Here is a 10,670-nt window from a genome sequence, read left to right as displayed (position 1 = left end):
TTCCAGTACAGTGCATTATATGTATCGAGGAATGATCAACACAACAATAAGGACGCTTTTGATGACACAACGTCGTATTCATCTGGCAACGATCAGTCATGCATCCTTTCCAGTTAATGAAAAGCAGAGAGGCATAAAATGATTTCAAGCACAATCAACAGTGTGTTTGTGTGTGTGTGTGTGTGTAACGTTCATCTTGTCTACGTCGAAGCCGGGTACATTGTTTCACCTGAGCAGAATGGCACTCAGTGTCCGCTTTACACATCTATGCTGCTTATTGCCTTTCGTGGCAACACCTCACTTAACGTTGAGCGTTCCGGCTAAGTTGACTAGGCAACAGGATTTGTCCGAAGGTTTCGACACAACGAATTCCTTAAACAGGGTAGGCGTTATTCCCTGCTTAACGTTCAGCATATATGGTGACGGTAAAGGCAACATAATGTGGAATGCTGTACTGGTTGTTTTCATCGTGATACATGTATAATTAGTAAGGTAGCACTCCTAAAGACGTCATCAGATCTATTAAATCGAATTGAAGCATACACACCCAACATACCCTGCCACCAGCACATAAACAAGCATGCGAACATGGAACCATGTTCTTACATGCTGTTAAATTTAGTAAACCCTAACAAAGAAATAGTTATGCTGCCCCTTTCCCCCTTAAAAGGTGGTGGGAAAGGTCATCAATGTTCGCCCCATGCCCTTGCATCACAGTTCTAACAACTTCATTTCCGAACAGATGAATGTTAAAGATTGTACAAAGGTCATATATAAGAGCTTTTTGCGTTTCGGGTTACAACGTCAGCACAAGGGTATTTCTTATCATTGAAGTGGTAGGACGCCGGGCTCGTGACCGAATGGTTGCGGGTTCACGCCACGGCACAGCAATGTGTTGTATCTTTGAGCAAGATACTTTACTCCACTTGTTCCAGTCTACTCAGTTGTAAATGAGTACGTGGTTGGACAGTGCTAGAATTATTGAATGCTAGCTGTTAGCGCCAAAATGGCAGCTCCGGCTGTATGCTCCCCAGGGAGTTGAGAAAAGTATTGGCTGGTTGCAAAGGCCCTATAACCACGGATATTAATTTGTGAACCGCTTTGAGACGACCTACGAACTAGGTTGTGATAAAGCGGTATATAAGAACCTCGAGTTATTATTATTGATTCGAGCAATCAATGTCTGCTCGAAATCTTTGCAAAAATTAAGAACGGATTAAACTCTTTCGGACAATTATTAACCCTGAAAGCTTGAACAACTTCGACTACCACTATTCCTCCTTGGGGAACTTAGTAGTCAAATCAACAAACTGTGGTTTGTGATGTGTGCTGGATGTGAAAGATTGGTATCTGATGTCGACTTCAGAGTGCTACCTCATCATTGATATACCTTGTCAAACGCACTCATCATAACGTTCCAACTAGTCACATTATACTTATAATGGGTTAACCAGTTGTTACGAATTCTCAAAATGATAAATGTTCAAGCATTGAGATCCCTTTTTGCCTCAGTTGGTCTAGTGTTTTACCAATCAATGCGATAGGGAGTTGTATTGATTTACGGTCGTTCGACAATTGAGGTAATTTATGGCCAAACGATACTAAAACTTCATGTCCTCCTAATATATATAAATATTCCAAAGGTTACGGCAGATTAGATTTAAGTCTCTTTAATGTCCCAAGGTAGATGGCACAAACGCACATCCCAAATTTGCAGAGGTCATCATATAAGCTGCTTCCTTCTTCACGTATATACATTTTTTGTGATTTTGCTTATGTTTTTGTCATGAATTTGCTTAGCTTTATATCGATACGATTTACGTTTGCTGTTTAATGTATAAGCTGGGTTAACGAAAATTACAAACATATCACACAAAATACAATACATTCTTATTGATCGAGTCTATGGTTTAAAAAGCTTTTTTATGATTGTTACACGTTTCCATAATCTTTGGAAAAAATATGAAATATCAATATTACAGCAGTGACCTTTATTATGTGCTGCAAAGATATGTTCGAAATCTGTGAGGTTGGTATGCATTGAAAGGATGCGTGTGTCATACCTGCGATAAAGCACCACAACAGTATTTCCTTATTCAGGTAAATTTGTTCGTTTAGTGGTGCATCAATTCTTCAAGTTTAAAGGCGGCTATTGATTTATTTTTAATAAGTAACTTCAGTTGATTTCGTTATTGCTTGTTTTCTATTTAGAACCAATTAAAGGACATTTTCTAGACCAGAGTCTTACAGACAAGACTAATTACACCGATCAAACAACAATACTGCATGGAGACACATACTATGCCATAAGAAAGTATAAAGCCTTGTATAGTAAAAAGGTAACATGACTCTAGTTAGTTATTGCGTCTTAAAGACACAGGAAATACAGCAGAGTTCTGCCAAGTAACAGGTAGATAAAACACGCAAAAGCAAATGACATCAAACACAAAAAAATATAACAAAAAAGACAAATATCGACTAAAAAAGCAAAATTGGCGATGGTTAGCTATATCTTTTTGAACATACAAACAGTGTGGAAGGTAGATTAGAATTGTTGCGATATTTACCATCTCGAAGAGATATTTGCGATATGTTTTATAACTACATGTATGAAAAAAATCTCGTTTCAGCTGAAAATCAATGTAATCTAATTACAAATGCGTTCCTGTTAATGCTCCGTTGCATGCTATACAGCGAGGTGGTAATCGCGTTTCAATAAATCAGAATAGGTTATGAACGACAACCTCGTCCCGGCGGTTTTCTCTATTGATAAGATACCATTCAGCGATTTCGTGTTTTACAGAATGTAATTTGTTTGCAACACATCGCTTCATAAAAGTTTAAATTAAACAGTTAGTAGCAAGAAATCCGCTTTCGTAGCGCAATCTGCCTTTTCATTAACTAATATTCCCATATGTCCAGGAAACATAATGTAGCGCGCACCATTCAGTTTGTCTGTGCCACATGTGGCAGTTATACCAGTTGGTCTGCCACATCTATGCAGTTTATTGCTTATATTTATATTTCCATAATGAGAATTCGCAAAAAAAAAAATATGTCTTTTCCGAATTTCAAATTTCCCGCTTATTACCGTCAGGTCAGGTCAGTATCTAGAACGGCACAAAGATAACAGCTGACGTCATGTGCTATTTCCCATACAAAATTGAAAAGACTCCGCAACTTTCGTTAATACTTTATTTGATTTTGATTTATATACATATCATATTCTCGATTCATAAATAGTAACAAATGACATTTTGTAAGTAACTAATCAAGTGTCGTAAAACATTTTCCGATTTTATTGCGACCTATATCCGGCGCACGCACTCAACGGGAGCCCGCAGTTATCAGGTCAGAGTTATATTTGCAGTCCGGCATGTTGTTGATGTTGATCGTGCAACCGGAGAAGGTTGAATTGGTGAAAAATCCAGGCGTAAAATTGTTTGTTGATCTCACAGACACTTGAGACAGGCAGCTGGTGTTCGGGATCAAAGCAGAAGATACCGATAAGTTCGGTAGTGATACTGTTAAGTCGCTGGGAGGTGCAAAGACCAACTTCAGTTATAGTTTCATAAGATGAAGCTGCTATTGCAGGACTTTAGTAGTAATATAGAAGGGCTTTGCCACACCAAATGTAAATATTGCTATTTAATTCGTGTTTTTCAAATTGAAATACACTTTGTGGAAAATCTGTAGAACAGATGTATAATAATGTAGGGAGTCAGAATAAATGGCTTACTTCGGTATACCAATGGAGTTAATATGTTCAAGGATGCGATAGATAACACTGTCTTCTGCAAAGTATATTGAGGCGGAACTTAAATGACAGCATCGTTTGCAACCATGTCTGTGGCGATCTTATGATCATCTTTCGAACCATCAGTAAATAACGAGTATAAGTCTTTATATTCAAACTGCACGTTAAAAAAGGATAAACGAAAGTAGTGTGATTTAGTGTCAAATTTTACTGTTTCGAAGAGAGAAATATAAACCTCAGGGGAAATCAAAAGTTATGGAGGAACATCAAGTATTTAATAAAAATAACTAGTTGCAAAACGAATAAAAGAAAGTCGTATGATTTAGTGCCAGGCTTTACTGTTTCATGTAGAGAAAGATCAACCTCAGGGGTAGTTAAAAGTCATGGAGGACCATCAATTATTAAAAATGATTGGAAAGTGTCTACATGAATATTGGCGTTTTCCAAGAGATCTGAACTATACATAATAAAAGTTGGAATAAATTTGGTTAATTTTGAAATTAAGTTTCATATATGTTGGATATGAAAAACAAATTGTAACTGAATAGCACACTGCAATGAAAGGACAGTTTCTCCCAATGATTCTATAATGGTGGTTCTCTTGCTTCAACGTAGAGACTTGCAACGAGTATTGTATGGAAAGTGCAAGTCTTGAACCCTCGAGAAAACGGTATAGAGTAATTCAAAGAAAGATTCTGTTGCGGACCAATAAACAATGGATCCGAAGTCAGGTTTATATCTTATAAGTGCTCTATTCCGTCTTTGCTTATTGCAGATTTATCTTCTCTTGTGAGCAGGTATTGATTGTTACGTCATTGGTTTGTGTGAGAAAATTACGTCGTTTTCTCAAAAATTGATGACGTTACTCTCACAAACCAATGACGTAACAATCAATACCTGCTCACAAGAGAAGATAACTCTGCAATACGCAAAGACGGAATAGCGTCTTAGCAATACCGTCCTATCAGTGCTTCAATTCGTATCGGACACTACCTTTAGAATGTTAAGTGCTTTAATCGTAAAATGAATTCAACATAGTTGTCCCCTTTGCAACATTGTAATTGGGTCATGGTCATTCACTTGAACCAAATTGATAGTTCTTTATGCATAGCATGCTACTGGTTAAATATCACCCGAAACGTATTGGTTATTCAGATGTCGTTTAAGAAAACTGATAAACTCGCGCCGACCATTTGCAAGGTTTAAGGAGTCTTAGCATACGATTTCTCCTGAATAACCAAAGTTTGTTATGATCATATCAATTGGACAATAACATGCTAAAAAAAAGAATTGTTATGTTTATGCCATGTCAAAGAGACTAAATGTGTTTACATTCCTTTATAATTACCTCCGAATAACTATAGGCATACATTAATAATATTTGGCCATTAGACAGTACGCTTGGATAAGGGACTACCAACTATGATGAGATTAATTACCTTGTTTTGTTTTCAATTTAATAGGTCATAGGCACACAACTAAATTCATGTCACATCTACTAAGTCACTAGGAGGCAAAGTTTTTTTCGAAGACAGCATACTGGATTTATTGCCCTAAAGGTTGTTCAAACGTATAATCTTGTTTAACGTTTGAAGTAACAAGGATCAAAAGTGTTAAAGTCTTTAATCAACTTATTTGAATAAACATGATTTTGATATTATGGCCTTTAGCTTAATTGGATGAAAAGAAATGAAGTTCAAAGCTTTTCATACTGCATTATGTATTTATTTGAACACTTGCAACGAATGAAAACAATAAGGAATGAGCCCCCTTTGCGTAAAGACACGTTTAACTGATATGTTGAGCCTAATCCAATTCTGACGAGCATTTTTGAAATTAAAAATTGTAACTTTGACACAATTAATTATTTAGCAAATAACATAATGGAATTAAGATGTATCAGGTTTTGGTCTAACCAATTTTGAAAAGACAAAATTACAGGAACCAGGGGTACTTGTGTTAGTTCTTGTAAAATCGTTATTGTTAGCTTGCTTGCTGTCAGTATTGTTTGTAAATATTTCACCATGACGTCCTAAAAAGGTTACGGATAAGAGAAATATATTTTTAAGCATTGGATAGCCGGTGAAGGATACAGACTCATTGTCTCTCTTGTTTAGTACCACGGATAACATAAGTATTAGTACACCTCTATGTAAGGTCGGTATTGTTCCTATATACGAATTAAACATCACCTAGGCTCTACGATTTGTCAGCCTATCGTGTTGCTTGCCGGCAATTATTTATGCTATTCGGTCCATTGTACTGGAAACAATCAATAAAAGTCCATCGATATATTGATGTATTCTCCAGTAGGTCGACATTGTACACTATCAGGTCGACGTTATTGATTTAGAAAACAATGATGTGCTATTTACATAACCACAGTGTCATGTCAATTCTATGTGATACCACAGTTAAATCATTAGTCTATTGCGAAGAACGAAAACATGTTCAAAACACTATTGTTATCTAAAAACAAATGTCCAGAAGGTTATGAATTTTTCACGAACAGTTGAAATCGGATCAGAATGTTTTCATGTTGTTTATATGTAATTTTTTCTCAGCTGAAAATATATATTTAATGGTTGATTCAGGTATAAACATATTTGTATGCAACAATGTGCTTTTCGATGAAGCCCAGTGTTATGCTGCATATAGGTAAATTACAATAGACTGGCCGAGATAGAAAGAGTAGAGGAATATCAACCCAAGGATCCTTTTTATGAGAGGGTTTTCCGTTTTAATCGTCACGTAACTGGTGTATAATTACACAATTCCGCCAATGATATTCATAATGCATCTGCTTGAGACAATTGAGATCTTATCATACACCCGCAATAAAGATGAGGGTATGTTTCAATCAACCCGTATGCCCGTCTGTCCGGTAAATGTTGGTCGTAATCTTGAATAGGATCGTCTATCTATCTCAAGACAAGGCGTTAAGCTCCAATCACACTTTTGTATAAACCGTTAAAGACGATTGACTGTCTAAAATCAGATGCAGGTACATGTACATGTCCAATTTAAGGCTTCTTATCTTCCTAATTGAAACATGTCAAATTATCAGTTACCCCTCTTCATAACTGATAATGCTACGTTTACAGAAACGTAGTGCGCCGTGGGATTTTGGCCATTTTTTCAAGTCTTCGCAAGTTTTCCAACGGTCTGTCACGGTATATTTTCGTTCCGTTCCGTTAAGGCCTTGTTTCATTCCGTTCTCGTTGCGTTTTCATTGCGTTTTCATTCCATTCCGATTGTCAACTGAAACGCTGACACCCCTGTACCATACACCATAGCTTGCCGTGAGAACCGTGACAAAACGTGGCAAAACGGGACCAAACGCGCAGCAACCGTGAACAAACCGTGACAGAACGCGCACTAAACGCGATAGAACTTGACAAAACTTGAAAGGACCGTGAGATGCCAGGAAATACACATGCTTCCTGTCTCAGTACGAACCGCCTCCAAGTTATATTACGGTCTATTACGTATTGTCACGTTTTGTTGTGTTCACCCGGTTTTGCTACGGCCTACTAGGTTTCTCATCCGTACAGTGACACATTTTGACAGTTAAAAAGTCTGGCCCGGCAACCACGGCAATCACCGCCTGTCACGTTGGCCCATCCCGTCCCCCCGCGTTATCTCACGTCCATCCCGTTTTGTTCACGTTGGCCTAAAACGTAATTGCCGTGGCCACCGGGAACATAATGTAAACGTAGCATAAGGAGCAAAACATGTCCCATTTACAACTCCTTCTCTATATAACTGAGAAAGGGATACATGTCCCATTTACAACTCCTTCTCTATATAACTGAGAAAGGGATACATGTCCCATTTACAACTTCTCCTCTATATAACTGAGAAAGGGATGCATGTCCCATTTACAACTCCTTCTCTTCCTAACTGATTAGGGGAATGATGTCCCGTTTACAACTCCTCTTCAATATAATTGAGAAGGGGATACATGTCCCATTTACAGTTCCTTATCTTCCTAACTGATTAGGGGATAAATGCCCCATTTACCACTACTCCTCGTCCTAACTGAGAAGGGATACAAATGTGATTTACAGCTCCTCATCTTTCTAATTGTTAAGGGCATACATGCCCCATTTATAGCTCCTCCTCTTTCTAACTGATAAGCGGATACATGTCCCATTTACAGTTCATCCACTTCCTCGCTGATAAGGGGATACATGTCCCATTTACAGCTCCGCATTTACCTTACTGATAAGGGAAACACGTCCCATTTACAGCTCCTCCTCTGCCTAACTTATAAGGGGATACATATCCCCTTTACAGTTCATCTTCTTTCTTACTGATAAGGGGATACATGTCCCATTTGCAGTGCATCCTCTGCCTAACTGATAAGGGGATACATGTCCCATTTATAGTTCATCCTCTGCCTAACTGATAAGGGGAAACATGTCCCATTTACAGCTCCTCCTCTGCCTAACCGATAAGGAGATACATGTCCCCTTTATAGTTCATCCTCTTTCTAACTGATAAGGGATACATGTCCCATTTACAGATCCTCCTCTGCCTTACTGATAAGGGGATACATGTCCCCTTTACAGTTCATCCTCTGCCTAACTGATAAGGGGAAACATGTCCCATTTACAGCTCCTCATCTGCCTAACTGATAAGGAGATACATGTCCCCTTTACAGTTCATCCTCTTTCTAACTGATAACGGAAACATGTCCGATTTACAGCTCATCCTCTTTTCAACTTATAAGGGGATACATATCATATTTACAGTTCTTCCTCTGCCTTACTGATAAGGGGATACATTGCACATAAAGAGCTTCTCCTCTTCCTCACTGATAAGGGACACATGTCCCATGTACAGCTTCTCCTCTTCCTGACTGATAAAGGGATACATGTCACATAAACAGCCTCCCCCTTTTCTAACAGATAAGGGGTACATCTCTCTACATTTCCCTTAAGACATGTGAGGTGATAGAACAATTTGTTTGTAAGGTACCGAAGGAAGGACAAATTAGCCATTTTGCTTTGCAAACTAAATACTAATCCCCAGTGAATTTCACCTTTTTAACTGTGTAATACATAAATGTTTTTTTTAGAAACCAAGACGGTAAGGTCTTTCAGGAAATAACGCCATAATATTTCTTCTTTAGATGTCGTATCTGTCCAGTTTTGGTAATCTGCTATGAGTCATTAAGCAGATACATTATTTTTGCGGTTGCTCATGTTACTCAAATATTTTCTCTCTCGCTAAAGCAACGTGTTAAACATTGTAAAATATTATCTGTAACATTTGTGTTTAGTTCACATTGCTATGGCAAAATATTGATTTGAATAAATATTCGATTAATCCGTAGGGACAAGATAGATATCATCATCGTGTTCACTGTATTGTATTAACACAATCAGCAGAAATCGAAAAGATAAATGGTAATGTGAGAACAAATATCAGGGATCAGCTATATCCATATATAATACAATTTACTAGATAACGTCAACAGAATGTAAAACACGTAGTAGTGTATGGGCTATTTATTACTGTTATAATGCAATTATGTTATTATATCAGGTCACAAATACAGAAAACTGATTAACAACAGGGATCAAGAATATTCGTATTAATAATGTGTAATATTCCTTTGTTGGAAATGTACAGTTTGATCTCCTTTTCTCATGTGTTGCTAAATAATGTCAAGTTTTAAAAGTCTTTAAATTAACCCAGAATGTACTAGGTTTAAATCCTTCAAAACTGACTTTTATGGATTATATGATAAAGAACGAATTAAGAAAATATATTGTACTTTTGACCTTGGCCTTGGTCTGGCTTTGGATGCAAGTAAAAATAAAATAAAATAAATAAAACAGCAATACTCTTCGCTGACTCGTTCTCAGTACTGCAAAGTATAGATCGGACCTTTAACAACATTCTCAAACAAAACATTGCCTACCGTTTTAACAGGATTTGTTTTTCATATACATTTTACATAGTTACAGGAACACATGCACACAAACAAACATACATACATGCATGTGCATACATACTAACTGTACATACCCACAAAAATACTTTTCCATAGTATACCTTGTGTTTTATGTCCTCATAACAGCTATGGTCATTTAAGGTCGTGAAAGGTTTTGGTGGTGGAGAAATGCCGGAGATCCCGGACAAAAATCACCGACCTACGGCCAGTACCTGGCAACTGCCCAACGTAGGCCTCGAATCCGCGACCCATATCATACATATGTACTTAACATAGCATACATGCATACGAACTAATATAAAGTGTATACATACACATTCCGAGATTCACATAACACAAATTTATAAATATCGTTTATGCAATAATGCAAACAAAATTTGATATTTCAGTATGTTTCACTTTAGACCTTTACATTGTATCAGTATAAAAACAGCATTAATACGAGGGGAGTCATCAATTAAATTTTATAATAATTTGCATTCAGAATATATACAGGTGTAGATCAAGATTGCATAATGCATGCACACATATACATAAGTTAAAGCATATCCATACATACAAAAAACAATATTAAAACAAACGAAAATATATACGTTTACATCGCTATATTTCACTTGATATCTTTGTTAATGTTATCATATAATGAGATTTTAAGTCAATCATAAGTTTCATCTTACCCATCTTGCATATAGATTATCACACGCCTGTATACATATATAGTTTAAGAATATTTAATACTATATCAAAGATAGAAGATTATCAAATCCTTACTATGTAAATATACAGTATAACCCCGATATATCGCCACCTTCCGTTCAAAGACATGTTGGCGGTACAACGAGTTTGGCGATACAACGAGTTGTCCCTGTTAAATGACAGGTCGATGAACGCTTGTTTTTTGTGGGGCACATATCCAACACTTACCAATGAAAACTCGAATAAACATGT

The sequence above is a fragment of the Mizuhopecten yessoensis genome, unplaced genomic scaffold, assembly GCF_002113885.1.
Source record: "Mizuhopecten yessoensis strain PY_sf001 unplaced genomic scaffold, ASM211388v2 scaffold10797, whole genome shotgun sequence".
NCBI classification, from domain to species: Eukaryota; Metazoa; Mollusca; class Bivalvia; order Pectinida; family Pectinidae; genus Mizuhopecten; species Mizuhopecten yessoensis.
The sequence above is the reverse complement of the archived record's forward strand: the minus strand, read 5'-3'. Positions refer to the sequence as shown.